The sequence below is a fragment of the Pan troglodytes genome, chromosome 14, assembly GCF_028858775.2.
Source record: "Pan troglodytes isolate AG18354 chromosome 14, NHGRI_mPanTro3-v2.0_pri, whole genome shotgun sequence".
NCBI classification, from domain to species: domain Eukaryota; kingdom Metazoa; phylum Chordata; class Mammalia; order Primates; family Hominidae; genus Pan; species Pan troglodytes.
In genome coordinates, this window is record NC_072412.2 from 114173828 (window position 1) to 114198556 (window position 24729).

General features: G+C 38.8%; 1 protein-coding gene and 1 long non-coding RNA gene across 3 annotated transcripts in view; one reads left to right on the forward strand and one right to left on the reverse strand.

Moving 5' to 3' along the window:
- Positions 1–24729, forward strand: part of MYO16 (myosin XVI) — a 711002-nt gene that overhangs the window by 72641 nt on the left and 613632 nt on the right. Inside the window, exon 1 of one of the 2 annotated variants that reach the window (XM_054665554.2) lies at positions 21207–21541. The exons of the other annotated variant lie outside the window; for it this stretch is intronic. The gene's annotated coding sequence lies outside the window, so the exon portion shown is untranslated. Of the gene's footprint in view, positions 1–21206; positions 21542–24729 lie in introns of those variants that run through there. 2 annotated transcript variants of the gene reach the window in all.
- On the reverse strand, positions 10420–16558 carry LOC134808248 (uncharacterized). Its single transcript, XR_010150784.1, has 3 exons — positions 16454–16558; positions 14913–15032; positions 10420–12616 (listed from the first exon to the last, which is right to left on the reverse strand). It is a non-coding gene; the product is annotated as an uncharacterized LOC134808248 (long non-coding RNA).

Here is a 24729-nt window from a genome sequence, read left to right on the forward strand (position 1 = left end):
GTTTCTAATATGATTTAAAGTTAAAATCTTCTCCCTTTCCACAGCAAGGGGCCTACCAATAACTGTGTGTGTGTGTGTGTGTGTGCTTGTGTGTATTTGTATATGTATGAGTGACAGAATAAGAGATTCTTTTTTATCCTACCAAGCATTTCCTCTCCCTCAGTTTGTTAAACACAGTTGTTAATCACAACAGGGTCAAAGTTTGGTTAGGAAAAAAAGGAAAACTAGATGGGGAAGTTCTCACTTGACTAGTTCTATTATAAGGTGTACTGACACACTCCAATGTGACTAGTTCTAGTATAAGGTGTACTCACATACTCCAGTGTGACTAGTTCTAGTATAAGGTGTACTCACACATTCCAGTGTGTAGAGCTAACCCTGTCACACCTCAAGTGTTCATGGGTTTATCAGATGCCCTCTATCCTACGATGACCTTTGAAGCCTTAGACATATTGAACAGTCTCTATTCCTGGGTTCCCTTCTGCAGCCCCAAGAATCTGGTGATTCCAGTCCTAGCTTTTCATCTGCTTAGAGCTTGTATATCTCTCCAGATTGCACAGAGAATGAGATTCAAGATGATCAACCCGCCAGCTATGTTTCCTTCTTGACCTGTATGGGTCCTAGGACGACATCATACATCCTTTGCCTGCACAGCTCTAGGGAGGCTGATAGGTCTCAGTGTTGCAGACCTCAGGCCCTTGCTCTGCTGCCAAAGGGACAGCTAGTCCTTTTCTGCACTCTAGATGGCTGAAGGAAAAGCCAAGCCTGAGCCCCAGCACCCGTTAACTGTGTAAAATACAACAAGCTCTCGGTCCCACAAAAGCCCTTTGAATCTTTCTCCCTCGGGGGAGAGAGGCACAGACCCATAGCACACTAGCGGATTTCCCCTAATAAACTCTCTACTGAAATTTTCCCTCGCCTGCCAATACCGCCCTATGTCCTTTTGATGTGAGTTTTACCAGTTATTGGTATTCTGCTTTCACTTTGGTTACAAATGTATGCAATGGTCCCTGCCCGCCCGCATATACATTTCTTCTCTCTGTTCCGTGTTTCTGGCCATGGTGTGGTGCCTACGCTCTGGTTAATTCTGTCTTTCCCAGCCCTGTACCTGGCAAAGCTAATAATACCTTAGGAAGTGCAGGTGTTGCAGAAAGATTCCAACCTCATTTCCAGCAGGTGAGTGGATATGCCATAGAGTTTAAATCCTTCTAGGTAGACCCTTTCAAGTCTCGGCAACTGAGGGCCTACAAGATAATGTTTAAGACCAAATCTAGCTGGGGCTGGAAGGGAGAGAGAAAGGCCAAGCCAAAAAGCTGATTGTCAAGCGCTCAGGGCTAGCACCCTAAGACTAAAGAAAAAGGCAAATCTGGAGACCAGATTTGAACATGTAAGTCATGCTCAGAGAAGCTGGTAAGCTGAAGTGCCAAAACTACAGAAAGGACTTACACATATGAGAGTGCAAGATAATGAAACAGGTGGCAGATGTAGCACTAGAGACAGGTCAGATGTGGAAATTCTGCATATTGGACCTAGAATGAATCCTGGCTCCTAGAAGGAGGAATCCTCACTTAGCCACCGCAGTCTTTTAAATGCAGGCCCTGTACATCCCTGGAAGGATGACCTTGGGACTTCCACATTGTAAAGTTCTTTTGGGAAGTACTGAAGCCTGAGAGTTAGTGCATTGGCCACTGTCATACTGAGGAACAACCAGCTGGTAATATTGTCTTCTGCTATGAACTGAAGGAGTGAAATGGAAGAGTAAAATGTGGGATGGAAAACAATAGTAATTATATAAAGCATTGTTATTTATTCGACACACAAAATGTAAGAATCTATGCTATCTGAAAAATAACATCTTTAACTAATTCTTTTTCATTTTGAAAGTAACTGCTCTTCGTTATAAGAGATTTTATTCAAATAATCCATTGAATTATGAATATAAAAGTTATTGTCCTTTTGGCAAAATTGACTGTAACATATTTTTAATAATTTTAGGGGCATTTCAGCTTTAAGTTGAATTCCCAGTGAACTTTGCAGTGTTTTTCTTTTCTTTCTTTCTTTTCTTTTTTTTTTTGAGACAGGATCTCGCTGTGTTGCCCAGGCTGGAGTGCAGTGGTGCAATCACGGTTCACTGCAGCCCCAACCCCTGGACTCAAGTGATCCTTCCACCTCAGCCTCCTGAGTAGCTGGGACTACAGGCATGCGCCACCACATCTGACTAATTTTAAGATTTTATATAGAGACAGGGCCTTGCTATGTTGCCTAGGCTGGTCTTGCACTCCTGACCTCAAGCACTCCTCCTGCCTCAGCCTCCCAAGGTGTTGGGATTACAGGCGACAGCCACTGTGCCCAGCTTGCAGTACCTTTCCATTTGATTCAATTTTTCTAAAATTCCCCACCATACAGTTTTCTTGAGTTGTCCTTTTCATGAGGCGTTTGGTCATTTTTTGTTTAATGCAATGTGACATTTCACTAACTTTTAACAGCTATACAAAAATGAATGAGAAATGCCACATTGATGTAATTAACCTGTCCTTGGAGTGTGCCTTCAGGAGAGTAGTGACTTAGAGGAGGGAATGGCTAAAGGCTGGATTCTCGAGGCAGATAGCCAAATCTGGCTATTAGACAGCCTCAATGTCTCATACATAGGATGAGGATAATGAGAGATCTCCTTACCATGTTGTTGTGTGCATATAATACACATAATAGAAGCTCTCTCTGTGCTCCAGCACCGGGCACCAGCACAGCGTGGTCTAGTTTATTATCTTCCTGCCTTCATGGCTTTAATTTCTGTCTCTCTCCTCCATCTGGAACACCACATCCAACTCTTCCTGCCAGCATCAATTCTGCTCTACCCTTCAAGGCCTCACTCATGTCCCATTCTTCCTAGAATGCTTCCAACCCACTGTGTGTTATATGATCACTTTTAATATCTATTCCTGAAATAGTGTTTTCTCTCCATCACTTGGTATTAAAGTTGTCAGACACTTTGCACTGACTACAAGACATACTTATAGTTCCATTTACATTGTAATCATTTTGATGCTAGGAAAGGTGATCGAGAAGTCTTTTATTGACAAGGTATTTAGTAACAGTTTTTTAAATGACTAATTAACAAGAAAACTATGTATCCATATATTTATAAAAATCCCTAAACTTGCCCCTTTTACCCCACCCCGATATCTCCTCCTGATCATCTAATTCTATTTTCATTCCACTTGAGGAGTTGTATTTGAGTAGCTTAATATAAGAGATAAAATAGCCCAATCAGGGATCTTTTATCCCTTTACTACGGAAGTATATATTGTGTGCTCCTCTTTATGTTTTGATCAAAATATTAGTTTTTAAGAAGATCTGGAAAATGAAGTTTTCAGGATTAAATTATTTCTATTTCTTTGTTTTTTACCTGGCTTGAGAAGCAGTTACCAATATCAAGCTTGGCTTTAAGGTAAGTATTTGACTTCATATTTATTCGACACATAAAAAGCTGCCGTCAGTTGCCAGGATTTATGCATTTGTCTGAAATGACTTAGTAAAGCTGGGAAATCTGTGTAGGGTTTTCCCATGTTTAATTCAATAATTAAAATACTAAAAATGTTATGTAAACTGCCATTTGAAGAGTGAAAACCAGATAATGAGAAACGTGTTTATATAACAAAATATCTAATTGCAATCCATTTCACAGTTCCTATTTTAAACCCAAATGGGAGCAATTATGCAAAATTAAATATCGAGGTAATGGCAGTGCCAGATGTCCATTTGAGGACTTTAAGACTGGAAATGACCACTTAGAAAAGGCATGTTATAAACAAGCATCTGGCCCAGGATTCCATATCCCTTTTTGTTTGGTGGGTGCTGTGTGCTTATAAAGACTCTCCTTTTGAAGAAAGCTGCCAGTGTCCTTGCCAGGGGTCCCACTCTTCCCTCCTTGCCTCATCTTCCCCACTGGGATGTCTGGCTGGAAAAACAACCTGGCATCCCGGTGCCCATACATTTCTCATGTTCAACTTCAGAATATGGGTACTATTGGTCAAGATACACATCACTAAGAGCATTGTGACATTTTCACATCCCCAGGTCCTTTACTTTCTAATTGGTCTTGTGGTGTGTTCATAACTATGGACTGCATGTGGATCGCAACAATTATTGGGAATACATTTTCAGCTCACATATATATTTATTATACATTATAATTATATGTATTATGTATTTATGTATTATTACATATATTTATTATATAATAAATACATGTTTATTTTATATATACAGTTATATGCGAGCATCAGAACACTGTAAATATAATGGCTGTGAAATTATATCTTTAAAGTCTTATTATATTTAGGACCATGGGAAATTTGAAAGGGGTTAATAATATGATTTTTTCCTTTGTAGGGGATGTTAGGGTAGAAAGACCAATGGCATCTTCAAAGGCTGCTTGGCCTCTTGTGGAAACTTGGACAGAGTGGTGGCCCATGCCCTGTGTAGTTATTTGCAGTTACGGTTGTGTGTCCTTACCAATGTGGAAGTAACTTGTGTCTTTTGCCTGAGTCTCTTGCAGTTTTCCCACGAGTCACCATTGCCTTGCAATAACCTCAGTAACTAAATGAAAAGCTGTTAGAAATTTAGTATCTAGAAGGATCATCTCAAAGATGACTGAGTTAGAGCCTGGAAGAGAAATCCGTTTGAATGCATTTAGGTCTGAAGGATTAATGCTGATCATTGAATTTCTATAAATGCTAAAGGCAAGAATTTTTTTTTTTTTTGAGACGGAGTCTCACTCTGTCACCCAGATTAGAGTGCAGTGGCGCTATCTCTGCTCACTGCAACCTCTGCCTTCCGGGTTCAAGCAATTCTCCTGCCTCAGCCTCCTAAGTAGCTGGGATTACAGGCGCCCTCCACCACATCCGGCTAATTTTTGTATTTTCAGTAGAAACGGTGTTTCACCATGTTGGCCAGGCTGGTCTCAAACTCCTGACCTCGTGATCCACCTGCCTCGGCCTCCCAAAGTGCTGCGATACAGGTGTGAGCCACCATGGACGGCCAAGGCAAGCTTTCTTTTTTTGTTTTGTTCTTTTTTGTTTTGTTTTGTTTTTGATATCTCCAAATTAAGATAATTCTGTAGAAAAATAAAGAGCCATGCCTATTGTTTGGGCATTTTAATTAATGCATATAGCTGGCCACTTCCTAAAGAATATTTCAAACTGCTATTACAATGACTGCTATTTGTTAAGTAAGAAACCATTTGGAGTTAGGTGATTTGTGATCAGGTGTTTTGAAATTCATGATAATTTATAGATCCAGGGATTCCTATGACATTGACTAATTGACTGCATTTTCCTGAGTGGCAAATAATATAATTCAAATACGTAATAAATCAATGTTTGATACTTAAAAATATAGATGATAAAAATAAATTTAAAAAATAAAGTCAATAAAAGAGTTCTAATTAATGTCATGGTTTGCACATACTGAAATACTTAAACAGGAACATTTTGCTATACAGCATCCCTGGATAAACATCTACAGATTAGAGGTCCAGTGTCTCTCTTTACTAAATCATACCCATAATGCAAACCTTGAGATTTCTATGCTTAAAATTCTTCAGGTTAACCTAGAACCAAAAGATACATGTGCGACAATTTGAGGGCAGAATCATGCTAGGTTTTTCTCAATTTACCACCTCAAACATCTAAAGTTGTTTATCCTCCTACTAGCTGGACAGTTCTTTTAAGCCACTTAGTGTTTACAGAGCATTAATTTTAGTGTTCCTAGTAACAACTCTCTCTTTTTGCGCTCAATTTATCTGTTTATTTGGTTAAATTTAAACTATAACAAGTAAAACTGACATATACATGTTTTTTCCTAGTAACAACTCTGTCTTTGTGCACTCAATTTATCTGTTTATTTAGTTAAATTTAAACTATAACAAGTAAAACTGGCTTATCCATGTTTGGGACTACAGGAGAGTGCACTCTTGGTAAGCTCACATCTCTACAGGTGGAAGTGGAATGCCCCATTTGCCTGGAGATGATCCCAGTGGCTGTCTGTGCTGGGGATGTCGCTCACACGGTTCAGAGTACTTTACAGTGGGACTGGAGGACAGTCAGTAAATAGAAGTCAGTTGAAAACTTCCAGAGTAGCTGCTTGTTTTGCATAATTTAGCAATTCAGAAAATAACATATATAAATACATGTAACACTTAGACTGAATAGACAGTCTAAGAATACTGAGAAAAATGAAAGTGCATTAATTGTTTTACAAGCCTTCAGCAAGCATGTTTCTATAATGAAATGTAAAATTAAGTTTTTTTCTTCTGTATGGAAGAAGATGTGAATGGTGATTTAATTACATTAACTTCAAATACATTGAATGAATACACGCTGCCACCTGTGTGCATATGATGAATACAGAACATATAAACATTTTAGGATATTATTTTTTGAGTACCCATTTTAGAAAAGTGAAAAGTGATATAAGAACTTATTAAGATGATTTATCCTTCACTAAAGTCATATAGCAAAAAGAACAAAGTATGTTACCTAACACAGAATTTCTAAATGTAGAACCATATCCTGGTAATGTGAATATGATTAGAGATTCCAGGTGGAAATCGTTTTTGACTGTCAGAATCTTAAATCATACCCAGATGATATAGACATATAATATGCAAGCTACATTGAACATCCAAACTCTATTACTGTCTAATTCTTTTTCAAGGATGTTCGCCAATAATTGAGGTATCTTTTTTTCTACTTATATCTCTCGCCCTTCTTCTTGCCTTTTTTTTTGTTTGTATCTTGCCTGTATTTCTCTTCATTGTGGTTCCATTAGGGTTTACTCTATTCCTACTCTCTCTCATTGGATAGCCCTAGGCAATGTTACAAAGTAGGGGAAGTGGCCAGGTGCAATGGTTCATGCCTGTAATCCCAGCACTTTGGGAGGTGGAGGCAGGTGGATCACCTGAGGTCAAAAGTTTGAGACCAGCCTGGGCAACATGGTGAAACCCCACCTCTACTAAAAATACAAAAATTAGCCAGGCATGGTGGTGGGCACCTGTATTCCAGCTACTCGGGAGACTGAGGCAGGAGAATCACTTGAACCCAGGAGGTTGCAGTGAGCTGAGATCGTGCCGTTGCACTCCAGCCTGGGCAACAGAAGCGAAACGCTGTCTCAAAAAAAAAAAAAAAAGAAAAAAGAAAAAGAAAAAGTAGAGGAAGTTTGTCAGCACTGTTAGAAACCAGTGAAACAATTTGGATTTTTACAGCATTCCCAGTGGGTTTATTGAGCTAATGTATATTCATTGCTTCATTTGAGAGACTGTGTATTATTTAGGTACATTCAATAATGTATTTTCTATGTATCATGAAAGCCATTTTGCAGAAATATGAAGAAAAGATTTTCCTAATTTGAAAATATTTTTATGTAAATTAGTTCAGATTCCCCAGTACTTTTCATCATGTTTGTTTGATTTTTGGGACCTTCTCTTGACCGTTTGTGACTGTTTCAGGTTTGCAGAGGTAATGAGAGTTCTGTGAAAGTATATTGAGCTGCATGTTGAAACACCACCGAGTCATTTATTTTTTCCTCTTGACTTTGCATCTCGATTTGGTACAAGTCTACCCAGTTCCACATGTATGAGTTCAGCCCATTCCATATGACACTCTCTCAGGTAATGGAAACACAAAGTAAAAATACACACACTTCTAAACCTGAGATCTTTAAAGAGAGGATATTCTGACCAAGAGTGGCAGGTGGCACAACCCAACTGAGCACCCAGCTCACCCAAACCCAGCCAGGGGAACCAGAAAGATATCTAAGCAGAGTATTCGAATTCATAGTGTAAGTTCCCGGAAGCAGTGCTGCAGGAAGAGAAAACAGGGCAATTACCAAATGGTCTTGTGTCTGTTTTGGAAATGGCTTCCATGTTAGGTGAAGATTGAGTTGAATCTTGAGAAGACTGGATATATGAGTAGGGATTGGACAGATCGAGGCTGTGGGTGTGTGTTTTGGAGATGGGGTGGGGTTTAGGATGAAGATGAAGACCCTCTCTCACAAAACGAAGGCAAACTATTACAGTTAGGAAGTGTTAAGGCACATGGGCTGGGTTATTGTTTAAAAGTTTCCGAATACTCCTGGAAGGTGGAGAATGATAAAAGTATTATTTTCTTTGCTGACCTCTTAGGATTATAAGGTCATTCACCCCAAATTGGGGTTATGAATGGAAAATCAATTTAAAGTCACAAAATTGTAATATTATTATAATATTCAACTTTAGCATTGATATTTTAGATTCAGAGAATGCAACAGATAAAGTTTATGAGTAAATATTAGAATATTTAAAAATAGATTCTATCAAAGAGAAATAATATTTGTAGATTTATAAAATTACATCGTGTGCATTTTGGCTGTTACAGTTTATATAAAATCATAGGAGCAAGAATGATTAGCTTGTTTTCATTTCTACTTAAAAAATGAGCTATGTAGAATTCTTTTGTACACATTTATTTTCTTTATATTTTTGATTAACGAAGGCACTCAGGATGTGATATAAAAACTACTTTTTGGAACATATCCGTAAATCATGCTGGGGATGGAATAAAGACTCATGCATCAAGTTGACAGAGTTGATGGCATTATCCACGCAGAATTCCTGCATTTGGATGCAAAGGGTGCTAGAAGAGACTTTACTTAGACAGAAAAGCTTCCCTCATACGTGATTCTAATATGCTTTTGGGTTGCTAACATGGAGTATTTTAGTACATTGCTAAACCTCATATTTCAATAGTAGGAATACCACAAGTATGCATAGAGGACTTGGAATATTATAATCCAGTGATATATTATTTTTTAATAGTTTTAGAATTATTTAAAATGAAATCATAGCATGTATTATTGCATTTATATGGGTAATTCTGGGAGGGGATTTCAATGCATCCATTGACGAAGTGCTGGAATGACGAATGATAATAATTTGCTCATTTTTGAATTTTGTATTACTCAGTGATTTTTCTAAGTTACAAAGCTGATTGTGGCACAAGGTAGAATATTTGGAAAGCATGATAAGCAAAACAAAGGAATTAAATCCACCTTCAATATCATCGGGAAGAAAACAGTAACTCCTAACTTTCCAGTGCCTACCCATGCAGTCTTTTAAAACTGTTTTGAAAAGACATTATCAAAAGATTAAAAATAAAGAATCCAAAGCAAGGAGTGTATCTTTGAGATGTACCCGTTAAAGTAGTTTTTTGTTTTTTGTTTTTGATATGGAGTCTCGCTCTGTCACCCAGGCTGGAGTGCAGTGGCACGATCTTGGCTCACTGCAAGCTCTGCCTCCCAGGTTCACGCCATTCTCCAGCCTCAGCCTCCCAAGTATCTGGGACTACAGGTGCCTACCACCACGCCCAGCTAATTTTTTGTATTTTTAGTACAGACGAGTTTTCACCGTGTTAGCCAGGATGGTCTCAATCTCCTGACCTCATGATCCACCTGCCTCAGCCTCCCAAAATGCTGGATTACAGGCATGAGGCACCGCACCCAGCCTAAAGTAGTCTTTGAACCAATTTTAATGTATGTAATTGGATAAAGTTATTTGCATTGTCTATGATTTCTGGTCAAATGCTATTGAAATCAAGTATTTTTTATTGGTACATAAAAATTGCACATATCTATGGAGTACATGTGATGTTTTGACACATGCATGCAATGTGTAATCAGAGTAAATGGAATATCCATTACCTCAAACATTTATCTTTCTTTGTGTTGGGAAACTTCTAAATCTTTCTTATAATTATTTTGAAATATACAATTTTTTTATTAATTATAGTTACCCTACTGTGCTATAGAACACCAGAACTCATTCCCTCCATCTCGCTGTGTGTTTGTGCAGAGTAACCAGCCTCTGTTTATCCCCTTCCCTTGCACCCCTGTCAGCTTCCAGGATCCAACATTCTACTCTCTACCTCCATGAGTTACCCTTTTTTAGCTCCCACATATGAGTGAGAACATGAGATATCTGTTTTTCTGTGCCTGGTTTATAAAATCAGGTACATGTCTGTTAGAGCAACTTTGGACCAAATATTTTGATGTGCAACAATGATTACCATTACACATAATTAGATTTAATACCTTTAAAATTGTATTTTTACAGAATAATTATAAATTGAAATCTGATCTTAGAGTTGGCCCAATAGAAGTATAATTTATCAATATGATTAAGACAAAGTTAGAAATTTAATGGCTTTCCTCTTTTTAGGCCCATAACAAAAGTGTAATTTAGTTATGAGCAAGATCTTATTTTCTTTTGCAGTTAACTGAGAGTAATAGTGAATCATTGGGAAGATATTCTAAGTACTATCATTCATTATATTTATTAACTCTTAGATTTTGTTGACGAAAGAGTCAAACTCTGTAAAATATTTTCAGAGATTTATTCTGAGCCAAATATGAGTGACCATGGCCCGTGACACAGCCCTCAGGAGGTCCTGAGAACATGCACCCAAGGTGGCTGGGGTACAGCTTGTTCTTATGTATTTTAGCAAGGCATGAGACATCAATCAAATACATTTAAGAAATACATTAGTTTGGTTCAGAAAGGCGAGACAACTCAAAGAGGCGGCTTCTAGGCTATAGGTAAATTTAAACATTTTCTGGTTGACATTGATTGAGTTTGTCTAAAGATCTGGGATCCATAGAAAGGAATGCTCAGGGTGAAGATAAAGGATTGTGGAGACCAAGTTTTATTGTGCAGAGGGAGCTCTCAGCAGACCTCAGAGAGAGCAGGTTGTAAATTGTTTCTTATCAGACTTAAACGGGTGCCTGGCTCTTAGTTGATTATCTCCTGGATCTGGAAAGAAAGGAAGGAAAACAAAGGGAGAAGGGGATTCTCTATAGAATGTGGATTTTTCCCACAAGAGACTTTGCAGGGCAATTTCAAGATATGGCAAGGGAATATATTTTGGGGTTAAGTATTTTTTTCCTTGTTTCATAATGTCATGCCAGAGTCAGATTGGAAAGTAAGTCACAATATATAGGGTCAAATGAAACCCATCTGATGAGAATTTGTGGTTTATATGACATGACTCCCTAGACCCCTTAGGTAGGAATTTGGGCAAGATAAAAAATCAGAGCTTAGTCCTCAATTTATATGTAGATAAAAATATAAATAATGGTTTTCCAAAGTTATAAGAAATTGAAGGATGGAGAAATAACTCGTTTGCTATTTATTACAATGTTCAATCTTTAGCAAAATATTTTAACCTCCCCAAGACTTGATCTGTAAACTAAGATGGATGAATTACTAGAAGTTTCAATAAGTTACCATATAAATGTTTTTAGAATAGATCTTGACACAGAGTAGGCATTCAATTAGCATTAATAATTTTAAATGATATTATATTTATGAGATGCATATGTTGTATACATTCATGTAATTTACACATAACACACACACATACACACATGTATCCCAGATAAAAAAAGAAGAGATCATTAGAAAAACATACTAACTTAAAATAAATGAATACAAGAAAAATACACAGATTTTAGCTGAATTAATATTAACAAATAAAGTTTATAAATGATAATTTTACACTGAATATGGAGAAATCACCTTTATGTATGAAATATCGTTATTTGACTATTTTTTTTAAAAATATTTTTCTTCAGAACCTTCCCTCATCTTTATACTATATTAAATTTAAAAAAAATATTTATAATGGGCTGGGTACTACTGAAGGTCCATTTGGTAGGCTGAGGTTCAGATATGCTAAGTAGTGTATCCAAAGAAAAAGAGCATCTAGAGATTTTTATTGCTGCTAACTGAATCTCAACTCCTTCCCTGGAGATGAAGGCAGGTCACTGCAGGGCAGATGCAAAGTGGTCACTCTTAAGGGGCTGTATTTGTCCATTCAAGGTAATCCTTTTAAGCATCAAATGTCATGTAGGTGAAAAATGGGTCAGGTATTTTAGAAAATGGTGGAGTAAAGCAACTGCCAAATTCAGGTAAGAGATACTGGTTATTATGATTTAACAAGTGGTGGGATTCTTATGCTGAATCTCAGAGCAGACAACAGCTTCTTCTCCAGCTTGTCTGTCCTTAACCCCTCAGTCTGGAGTTACTTTCAATTTCTATAAGGACCCTTTATACCCTGTGATTGCATTATTGTTCCACAATATTCTGAAAAGCGCCTATTTTCCTATCTTTCCAATGAGATCCCCAGGGAATTTGAAGGCAGGAGTTTTCTTTGTTACCAAAAACACCAGCGGTTCACTCTAGATTCTGCAGCTTGCTGCACAGAAAGCCAATCACTGAGACAGCAAGTGTTGCTAAGGACAAAGGCTTTATTGGGTGCTGCAGCTGAGGAGATGGGAGATCAGCCTCAAATCCATCTTCCTGACTGACTGAAATTAGGGGTTTATGTAGCAGGGAAGAAATGTAACCTTGTGTGGGAAAACAGGAATTAGGGAGCGGTAAGGAAGAGGAGTTGGTCAACAGGAAGCAAGTGGTCAGTTAAGCAATTATGACCATGACTGTGAGGAGTCTGGCATCTCATTGTCCAGATGCAGTGATTTGGTGGGTTTCAGCTTCTTGATATTATCTGGGTGGACTGCTGGCTTTCTGAGAAAAGAATTCAGATAAGACAACTGTAAGTTTTTCAAGTTTTAAGGCTAGGAGTGTCAATTTCTATGTTTATTTCAAATGAACCATAAACATCAGTTCTATCAGACAACTGAGCTAGTTTCATCATCAGGGGCCATATGATATTTCACCACTTTAAACTACCAAACAATGTTATGTCAGAAATGTTATTCACGTTTTAAATTCAACAGCAAGTTTTAGCAACAAATTTTGATATTCTATAAATTAGGAATATGATTTTAATTGAGATTGACAAGGTATATTTTATGAAAGAGTATAGGATGAAGTTAGCATCTGCTCATTTTTGGCACCACTGAGAATAAAAATTCATATGTAATATTTTTCCACCACACAACATTATACATATATAACCAACATTTTTCACATGAAGATTCTCTTCAAGAAGGGGAATGACCGCCCAAGCCATCAAACTCTACTTTTAAACACCAGCTTATTATAGCCATACAATCAAGTGGCGTTCTAAGAGCAACCTAAAGTTATAATACATCGGTGAGCAGAAGCTATCATCTGGGTCATAAGTTACCTTCTCAGAAAAGACAAATATATCTGAATATAGCCATTACATGAAGCACTTAGATCCTTTTCTCCAAAATAATATTTTTTTCTGTTTGCAAATGTAATGCAAGTTTACTGCAGAGTATCTGGAAAACAAATAAAATATCTAAATAAGGAAATATGTTTTTATTAATGGTATTTTATTAATACCATTTCTTAGGAATAACACCCTTTAAAATATTTTTTCCGAGTTTTTTATTATTATAAACACATATTCAGTTAATGTTGTAGAGCTCATCCAATATATTGAATTTTGTGTGTGCCCTCTACTTGTCAGAGTATTAAATGCAATCTACTGGTATTCCTGTGTCTTGAAAGAAACTATATCTGTATGTCACAATCAACGCTGCCTATGTGGGAAAGGGAAGTTTCCCTTATTTGTACTTTGACAAATGTGGCTATTTCCTAGGCTGTACTGGTCACAGAGACTGTGCCAAGGACCTGCATCATTACTGGCTCAGCGCTAGGTAGAGAGGGTAGTATGGAAAGTGGGGCATACGTAAAACATCGTTTCCTCTGCAGCATCTTTGAAACCAAGAGCAGATTTAGAAACAGGTTTTAATATACTTCCCCTCCTCAAAATAGAAAAGGAAAAATACCAAGGAAGGTATTTATTAAGAGCCAGGTTCCAGAAGACATTGAGTTATGAAGTTATTTTTATGGTAAACATTCATTATACTTGCAAATATTTCCACTTACCCCTTTCAGAACTTAGGTGGGATTGCATTTGGGAGTCTTTCATGGTTGAGTAGTACTGTGTGATTAGTTATGGTGAATTGGATATGAAAGAATGTGTTATGTGTCATTGCCAAGGCGTGACACACACTGTTGGTGAGAGGCCTTGGACATCCTTTCATTTTCCTCAGGTTCCATGATTGCCAAAGTTCAAGGCTAGGCTGAACAGAGACCCCTGCCTAACCACGATGGGCAGGTAACCTGAGAGATAAATATACTTTCTTTTCAGCCACCGAGATTTGGGGGCTGATTTTTACTGCTGTATAGTTTAGCCTGTTTTTACTCTTGATAATAATTGAGTATTTGTGGACTGTGCGTACAACACATTGGAATCGGTGTTGAATAAATGAGTACTCCTTCCTATTTGATCGTGGAATAGACATTAGAATGGTATTTCAAGGACTAAAGCAATGGCACAGGCAAAGGTGAGCTGAGAGCAGTGGTGAGGTGGACTAAATTCATAGTGGCTGGGAACAGTCTCTGCGTACACTTATTGTGCTGGAATAATTTTTAATACCAACTTATTTTTTCTCAAGGGCCCTGGTTTGGATGATAAATTATGTCTTAGTTTTACATAAACCACATGTTGACTTCTTTATCCTTACCTTTTCCTACCGAACAGATTTTATGATCTAATTATCATTATTAACCTGATTGCTGTGTTTTGGTATATTTTCATATTACAATTTAACTTCTCATATTTTATTGTGCTACATTTCCCAGTATAGCCCTTGATGTTTTCATTAATGTGTTTTCCTTTCCCCTGGATTATAAAATACCAGTATTTATTTTGCTCCCTACTTTACACTACCTGGTAATAAACACAGTGAAATTTATTGTTTCATGAAATTGTTATTACTGTTTAGCCAGTAATCACTGTCACAACAAAGCAAACACCAGTGCAGAACTGTCTTCAATCCAAAAAAGAAAATGACATCTGATGCCCCAATATTACTTATTTTACCTTTTCAAAAGTCTTGTTTAGGGCTCCGGGTATGACCATATATATATTGAACATTACTGTCTTCTCTCTCTCCCTCTCGCTGTCTGTCTCTCTCTCTCTCAAGGAAGTAGTGGCATCAATCTATTTGAAAATTTAGAGACCATTAGCAAATGTTTCCTGGAATTGTGTGTCTGGAAAATTGGTGGCAATCAGCAAGAATAGTTCAAAAACAGTTCGATTTTCTAGTTCCTTTGGAGCAAAATTACACATATATCACCATGGGCAAGTCTTAAGAAAGGTGTTAAGATGTCATTAATTTATTCTGATTAACTTTCCTGGCTCAAATTTCCTCAGTTTAATTCTTTCATATGTACTTTCCTCTTTAACCCTTTGCCTTTATTTCTAAATGTGTGCAGTGATATATATAGGAATAAATATTTCATAATCCATATTATACTGCTTTTTTAAAAAATCAAATTTTTTATAATCACCTCAATGAGAAGAAACTTTTGTTTTCTTGAAAACCATTATCAAAATCCTGTTTTCTAAACAGCATATTTCCAGCACAGATTAAATTGCCAGTATATTTGCATACTAAGAAAGCAGACATTCCATTTGGAAGTACTACACATATTCACAAAGGTCTGTAAAATCTGAGTCTTATGCAGTGGTTCTCAGACCTTGGTATGCACTATAATTGTTTGGGAAGTTTTAAATAGTAGTAATGCCTGAGTTTAACCCTAGAATCGGGTTTCATTGATTGTAGCCGAGTATTGATATATTTTTGACTTCCTCTGGTGATTCTAAAGAATAGTCAGTATGAAGAACTACTGTCTCAGTGGACCCCAGACTTTGCTGTGCACATTTTGTGTTGAACTGTGTCCCCCAGAAGGATATGTTGAACCTGTAATCAATGAGACCTGCAAATGTGACCTTATTTGGAAACAGGGCTTTGCAGATGTAATCTAGTTAAGATCAAGTCATACTGGAGTAGGGTGGGCCCTGAGCCAATGACTGATGTTCTTATGAGAGGAGGGGAGTTTGGACACAGACACACACAGAAAACACCATGCAAAGACACAAGGGTACAGAAGACACAAAAGAGAGAAGGCCTTGTGAAGACAGAGGCGGAGATCGGAGTGATGCATCCACAAGTCGTAGACCACCAAAGATTGCCAGCCACCACTGGCAATCCAGAAACTGGAAGAGGAGAGGAAGAATTTTTCCTTACAGCCTTCAGGAGCACAACCTCACCCCCTTGATTTCAGAGATGCAGACTCCAGTACTATGAGAGAATATATTTCTGCTGTTGTAAGCCACCATGTTTGTGCTACTTGGTCATGGCAGTCCTAGGAAATTAATACAGTGCATTATCATCCTTTGTTGAATATACAAAAGCCAAAGAAGTTCAGTCCTTGTGACACACAGACTTAACTGAGTTTCTGGGAGTAGGTCATGGATGGGCTGCTGAAATTTCCTGCAGCTCTGTAGGCCCTTGTGGTCCCCAGCCTTGCATCCTCAGAAGAAGTCCCAGGTCCCCCACCCGATCTCCTGACTCTTACCTGCATTCGAAAAAGATCACCAGGAGAGTCCCAGGAGTCTGTCCTGCAGTCTGAGAAGCCCTGTCTCCGGGGCATCAGGAGGTGCCCCAGGGGTGAGCTTGTTTGCTGTAGCCAAGAAAATAATTTGTAAAATGTGTAAGAGCTTCCGTCTCCCAGAAATGGAGTTAGTTGTTAAAAACACAAGTTTTTCCTAAACATAAAAGAGGAGCATTCAGTGCTTCTTTGAAAATCTAGTTGAAAATTGAGTTCAACACAAAATATTAATTCACTTGCTCTTTAAAATAAAAAAAAAAAGTCAGGCTCATAAATGGTTAATGTCTCCATCCTTTCATTTTGAGTGCCAGGCTTTGGTTCTTTTCTTCTTTCTTTTCCATTTTTAGCTTACAGTCAATGGCTTTTCATAATGATTGGAAGGAAACATAACAAAAATCAATTTCATGACTTATTTTTCCTAACAATATTGGACAATGTGCTTTAGAAAATAAAAGTATTTGAAATGGGGTTTTACTGTTGTTGAGCCTTCATTTTTATGTTAACTGTTTTCTCTCTTTTCTTCCTTGTCCTTTTCACTGTGTAAATGACCTACTTTGAAGTTTCAAATAAAAAGAAGTTAAATAGGCTTTTATTTGGCTCTTGATTCTTTTTCTAGCAAATTTGGAAAAGGTCCTGACTTTGAGTATAACATGGCTGAGTGTAGAGAAGAAAAGAAAGAGCTTACCCTGACTTGTCTCTTTTTCCTGGTATGCTCAGGAGAACTTTTCTAGCGTGGAGACTAAGCAACTAACTTGCCAATATTTGCACTCTATGAATAGAAGCATTTGGATAAAAAGATACAAAATAGAGGATGTTTATCTCCTTTTAAAGACATAAGATTAAAAAAATTTAATTATATTGTGTGTGGGATGTGTGGGGAGTGGGGGTGGAGGTGCGGGGGGCTGTGGGGAGGATTTGGGGTATGTATGGGAGTGAGGTTGGAGGGCTGTGTGTGGAGTGTGTTTGGGGTATGGAGGGGTGTGTGGGGTGTGGAGGGGTGTGGGGGGTTATGGGGGAGTGTTGGGGTGGGGGGAGCTGTGTGTGTGGAAGTGTGGGTTGTGTGAGGTACGTGTGGGTGTGTGGGGGCCTCTGTGTGGAGTGTGTCTGGGAGTTGTAGGGGGTGTGGGGCATGTTGGGGACTGTGTGTGGGATGTGTGTGGGGGGTTGTAGGGGGTGTAGGCGGCTGTGTGTGGTGTGTGGGGTTATGAGGATGTGTGTGGTGTGTGTGTGGAGGGGGGTATGTTGGGGGTATGAGGGTGTGGGGGTGCTGTGTATGGGGCTTTAGGGGTGGGTGTGTGGGGGCTGTGGGGTGTGGGGGTTATATAGGGGATGGTGGGTGGGGGAAATGTGGGGGTGTGGGGTGTGGAGTGAGGTGGAGGCTGTGGAGTGGAGTGGGTAAGGTGTGGTATGTAGGGGTATGGAGGGGCTGTGTGTGTTGTGTGTGGAGCTGTGTAAGAGGGAGTGTGGAGTGGGGTGGGGCTGTGGGAGGCTGTGTGGGGTTTGTGGGGTGCGTGTGGTGTGTGTGAGGGTGGCTGTGTGTGTGTGTGTGTGTGTGTGTGTGTGTGTGTATGGTTAGGGACCTGGCATTCATTCTCTCTTAGAAGCTTTGATACGAGCACAGGGCCATTCTCAACAGTACATGATGACAATTATTGCTTTCTAATTAAAAAAACATTATATGCAACTCCTGAAATAAATTTTTGATGTAATTGTTTGTTAAAATTTGTACGACATTGTACTCTTCTCCAGAGAAAGTTGCAATCACGCTTCCTTCCAAATAAAATTCCCTCTGCCACCACACAGTTTGGTGAACGCCTCCCTAGTGTTCGTCCCTGTGAGCGCAGGTGGAAGCACCTCGCTGGCCTGGGGTCACCAGGAAATGAACGCTTGCACTGTCATTTCAATGTCATCTGTGAGGGGCCTCTTTTCTCTCTTGAAAGCGATGAGTAAATGAAGAGTAGTGAAGCGGGGGTGAATATCATGCTTCAGAAATGGAAAATTTATTAGCAGTAATTTCGTATGAACACATAGCAGCATTAAAATAAACGAAAATACTCAAATGGGTCTTGTAAGAGGAGTTAAAGATGGAAACGTAAGCTTCCATGTTCCTGTGAGTTAAGCTGTATAAAAGGTGCAGAAGGCAGGCTGGAGCTGGGTCAATCCAACAGAACAGAGATTTCTGGCAAAGGATTCTGGGAATCAGTTCCCGGAGGGAGCTGCCCGCAGGGGCAGGAGCTGCTCTCAAGACCGCAGTGTTTCCTTCACCTGGACGCACCTGAGACACCACCCACGGCAGGACGGTGCAGTCTGTGCTTCAGAGTATGAAGCCCCACAGACGAATTGTTTTCCTGTGAATTTTGAAAGTGGGAAATAAAGACTATGGTTTACATAGTGGTGTATCTTAACCCATGACATTAGGAAGTTGTTACCTGTAAAACTAGACATGAACAGGTGTGACTAGCTACTGAGGATATGGATACGTTTAGCCCCAGGCTCTGCCTTTTTCAGAGCTTCACCCATGAATCCACTAAACACACCTTTCTCCAAAGCCGAGGTCAACACTCCAGCTCAGATACCCGTGATGAAGTCGCACTTAGAGTCTGTCGGGCTCCTATGTCCCTCCCAAGCCCTGTTAGCATGTCACGCCCTCTGTCCCAGCAATAATACCTCACCTGCTGTCCTCCTCTGAGAAGCACAGAACAGCCTCTGACACCCAGGAGGGTGCAGCTGGCAGACACAGCTGGCCCATGGTGTTCCACTGAACATAAACAATTTTTCCAAACCTCAACTCTCAGACCAGGTGTCTCTGTGCTCATGATGGAACAAGACCCCTCTGTAACATATGAACACAGACAAACGTGATTATTATTCAAGCCACCCAAACACGGGCTACCCAAGACACCCTTGCTGGCTAATCTGAGTGATGCTGCTTCTTGACCAATTACAGCCTTAGCCTGGCTCTTGTCCTCACTCCTTAGAGATAAGATTTACCATGAGGCCAATCATAGAACTAATCCATGTCCTGACAGCATCCAACCCACAGAATATCCCACTTCCTTGAACACCCTCGAAAATTACCTAACACAAGTCTACATCCTGTAAGTCCCTCTTGCTGAGATGCCCCACAATGCCTCACTGCCTGCATTCTCCCTCATTGCAGCCATGGTAACCCTAACTGGTTTAGCCTCAGGTGTCCCTGCAGGTCGCAGGTCGTGGTGGAGAGCACTGGCACTCTTTCCCGCCTTCACAATGCCTGCTTCCCTCATTCTTTCCCTAATAAGTCTTTCTTGAATCCCAGCTGGTTATTCTAGCTCTTGCCAGCTGCTCTCCTCCCTAGCCAGGTGATTATTACATGGCCATCTTTTAACAAATATTTTGGAAACCATATACTGGAGGATTGGCCTCAACTGACCTGCACTGGAATTCCTCAATTCCCCTGATGTGGCACTTTGGTTCTGGATAATTTCAGACATCCTGGAAGCACTATGCAGGGAAACGTCTTTGCATCCTTTGTTGCAATCCCTGGAGCTGAGTCTGTTCTTGTAGCCCCCACCAGCCCAGTGTTGCTGAGCGAATGACAGGTCTTGTACCATTGCCTGCTTGATATGTGACATTCTTAGAAATATTCAGTCATACATTTGTTGGATCTCTGCATTGGGAAATGAGTGTGAACCAGTCTTCAGCGGCACTCTTCTAAATAGAAGTTTCTCTGATGATATGATTCACAGAGGCTGAGGGAGAGGAATAATTTTTTGCCTCTTTATCATCAGTTATGGATAACTTTTGCTGAAGGGTTAAGACACAGTGAATTCTGGCTCACACAGATCAAAAGCGAATTTATTCCTTTCCTGACTTTAAATTCTTAAATACATTCAGTCTACATACTGCATGGGTATTTTGACTATCTGAACTCTAAAGTGAAAATGTCAAAATCTTGACTTCTGTGGTGAGTACATGGCATCTCTCTTCTTAAATTAGCTCTAATTGTTTTATAGATACATATGGATTTCTTTCAGGGACCAGTCACAGAAGCCTGGAATATCCAGATTGGAAATTCACAGTTCATATTGGCTTTATTAGTTTTGCTCCAGTTGTCTTAGTAGTAGTAGGCTTGTTTAATTCATTCCACAAAATTGAATGGATTAATGGAATCAGGTCAAATCTCCCCACCCCACATGGCTGGAAGGGTCTGACTCTGATATGTTTTATAAAGAGCCTGACTTACAGCTTGCTCTTGAGTTAAAAAAAAAAGTTCAAAAACAATTTTGCATATTATATAAGGTTACATCCCTAAGTGATTGATTAACTAGCGCAGTGAAGGTAGTTCCGTTCTTTTAGTGGAAGGTTAATCAGGTCTCTAATACCCCAGGCAGTCGCTCCCCTGCAGATGCTCAAGTCCCTCTTGGCTCTCTAATCACTAGACAGTCAGCCCCCACTCCACCTGCTGGGAGTGTTTTGACAGAAAGCAAGGACTTGGCCCTAAGCAGCCTCTGATCCCTCCAATAAATAACACTGCTGATCTTCACGCCTCCTCTTCTGTCTGCCCAGCTTCAACTCCAGTCCTTCTGTGTAAACCTTTAACTTTTTTTATTGTATGGATTTTAGTGTTCATTGTGGTGGCTACTTTGAGTGGTTTTACAGATAAAAAGGAGTGCACGTGTCAGAGTTCAATGCAAATTCAGAAATTAAGTCCTTTTTTTTTTTTTTTTTTTTTTTTTTACCTTGAGCAGGCTAAGGCTTCCCTTTTAATTAAAGAGCTGCACTCCAGCTCTCCAGTCATAAAAGGACAGCAGCCAACCGCTGTGGGCTGAATTTGGGGCTGCCTTTGAGTCACCCTGAGCTGATGTGTTTTCTGGAATGACTTTTTCTTTTTTGAAGTCGATCTACAGGAATCGGCCTCATCAGCTGTGTGTGTTGAGAGGTGGGGACGGGGGAGGGATGTGTCAGACTCTGAGCGTGGACCAGAACTGCGCTCGGAGACTTTCAGTGAAAGCAGAGGAGAGATTTCCAAAGGTTGTATTTTCCTTCTGGTTGGAGCCTCTCATCCACATTGTGGTAAGTGGGTCAGCTCTGGTTCACTCTTCCTTTTAGAAGAACAGGAGAAATCCATGCAGGATTAACTCTGCATTTTCCACAAGTGAATTTCAGTTCCCTTGTTTTAACTTTAAAATGTGCATATGTCAGTATCAAAACATTTTTCTTTGCTTTGGTTTTTGTTTCTGCTTTCTGATAGCTAGATTCAGCTCAGCCTAATTCAATCATTCTCTTTAAAATTTTAGCTCTAATTAAAGCTAAAAAAAAAGTCCAAATTCTGAAAGTCTTCGTGAGTGAAGAGGAAATATTGAAAAGTTTTGAAAGACAGACAAAAAAAGTGATTTTTTTCAGGTATAAATGCTTTAGCAAAGTCTTGTGTACAATTTAAGATTGAAGCTCATAATAGAAAATAGTATTTTTTCTTATTCAAGAGCACATACACATTCATTTTAAATTCCTGTATGGTATGTGTCATACAATTAAAACTGACACCTTTTTTTTTACAATATGTGATGTGTTTTGCATATATCATATTTTCACAAAACATAATGTACTTTTGGTAAAAACAGTGTATCTAGGTTGTCTGAAATTTTCAGCCTTGACACTTTATTTCTACGAAACAATCACTACCATTTGATAGAAGAAATAAAACCTGGTGTTAGCTAGATCAGCAGGGTGACTAAGGTTACAACAATCTGTACATTTCAAAACAGAAGAGCATAATTAAATATTTCTAGCATACAGAAAAGACAAATTCTTAAAGTGGTGGATCCTAAGTACACTGATTTGGTTTGTAAAAATTAGATGAATGTACTAAATTATCACATGTACGCTGAAACTATATACATCTATTATGCATCAATACAAATTTTTTAAGTTAAAAAATAACAGCCATCATTTATGAATGCTTCCTTTACTCAGATGTTAGTTCTTCATATGCGTTATTTCACTACATGCTTACAACAAACTCATGAGTTAGACATTTTTGTTACTCTCTTAAGATATATATTTATAGCAAAGTGATAAATACACATGGTTAAAATAAACCAAATGATACTGAAGGTTCATAAGGAAAACCTACAATCTCCCCGTAGCTATTCTTACCTAGTTTTGCACCCCACAGCAAAACATTTAACTATTTATGTTAGATTTGGGAGGATTTATCTCCAGATTCCTAAATAATATGTCAAGTCTGAAATTTTTTTTAGATGTTGTCTTATTGATATCCTGCTATTATGGATAGGGATTCAGCTCATCCTACACCACTCTCCATCTCCTATCACCCCATTGTGTTTAATATATACATGTAACTTTTAGTTTTTCTCCTGTCAGTCACCTTGGTAACTTCAAAAACCCTTAAGCCTATATTTATTGTTCTATCAACTATAGACAGTATCTCTCAACTCATTTTATAAAATGCAATTGGTAGTTCTCCTGCCCTCTCCTGCCCTGCCGTTCCCCTCCACTTTCTAATTTCAGTCAGCCATGGTTTGCTTTTGATCAGCTTGAAACATACAAAATTGCCTATGTGTGATTACCGGTGGTTTCATGCGGTCATGGTCAAGGTAAAGAACATTAGGTTGTGTTTCATAACCATTGTAAGGTCTTCTATATCTGTGGGATGGTTTCAAGATGGAAAACCAATTCATATTATTTATAATCTTGTAACTCTATATGTATGTTTAGAAACAGGGATACATAATAGAAAAAGATAACTTTTCCTACTTTACCAGCCCTTTTTGCAAGCGAGAAGTTGCCTTAGAATAATTCTGCTCTTGAGTAGTCCACCATTCCCTATCCACGGCTGCTCCACTGCTGAAAATACCATTAGTACTGAAAAGGTGAATCACCAGCACCTTGGAGATAGCCGCTTTAGTGAGACATGTGGGAAAGGGGGCAGAGATCAATATCAGCGTTACTTTCATTTGTTTATTCCGCAAATATTTATTGAGCACTGCCATGAGCCAGAGATTGTGTAACAGGGCACAGAATGAATCACACAGTGAATCTGATTCCGGCCTTCAAGTTGCTGACACTCTAGTGGTAGTAATTTGTGTCTGGCTTTCCACAAATAAACATTGTAGTGATAGAGAGAGAGAGAGACAGACAGACAGAGAGACAACACTAAACTTCTCACCTCTAATACAGAAATAGTAAAATTCTTATTTGTGTTAAGTGATCTGGAAGATTTTTTATTTCCATATTTTTAAGAATTAAATTCAAATGCATATAACAAACCAAAAGCAAATTGTCTTTCCATGGTAGAACAATATTTTTAAAGGTTGTTATTCAAGTGATAGGTTGACACTTTTTGTTTTGTTTGTCTTTTAGCTGCTACTGACAAATATGAGTTGAAAGTGTCCACTTTCTGTTACTGGACTTGCTACTTCATAGAAAAAATTGTTTCAATGGTGAAATAGGCAGGAATGAATAAGTACGTGTTGAATTCTTATGTGATTTGTAAGGATGGGTATGATCTCCTCTCACACCATTTTTATTCATTGGAACATAAAACTGCTTCGATTGAGATCAAGTGCAAGAAATCCATGTGTATGAACAACTGGAGTGCTGAACAAAATTACCTGTGGTTTATTTCTCCTTGTGTAGGTATTCTTTTTCTTTTTTTCTTTTTCTTTTTTTATTATACTTTAAGTTTTAGGGTACATGTGCACAATGTGCCGGTTAGTTACATATGTATATATGTGCCATGCTGGTGTGGTGCACCCATTAACTCGTCATTTAGCATTAGGTATATCTCCTAATGCTATCCCTCCCCCCTCCCCCCACCCCATTCCCAGAGTGTGATGTTCCCCTTCCTGTGTCCATGTGTTCTCATTGTTCAATTCCCATCTATGAGCGAGAACATGTGTTGTTTGGTTTTTTGTCCTTGCGATAGTTTACTGAGAATGATGATTTCCAATTTCATCCATGTCCCTACAAAGGACATGAACTCATCATTTTTTATGGCTGCATAGTATTCCATGGTGTATATGTGCCACATTTTCTTAATCCAGTCTATCATTGTTGGACATTTGGGTTGGTTCCAAGTCTTTGCTATTGTGAATAGTGCCGCAATAAACATACACGTGCATGTGTCTTTATAGCAGCATGATTTATAGTCCTTTGGATATATACCCAGTAATGGGATGGCTGGGTCAAATGGTGTTTCTAGTTCTAGATCCCTGAGGAATCGCCACACTGACTTCCAC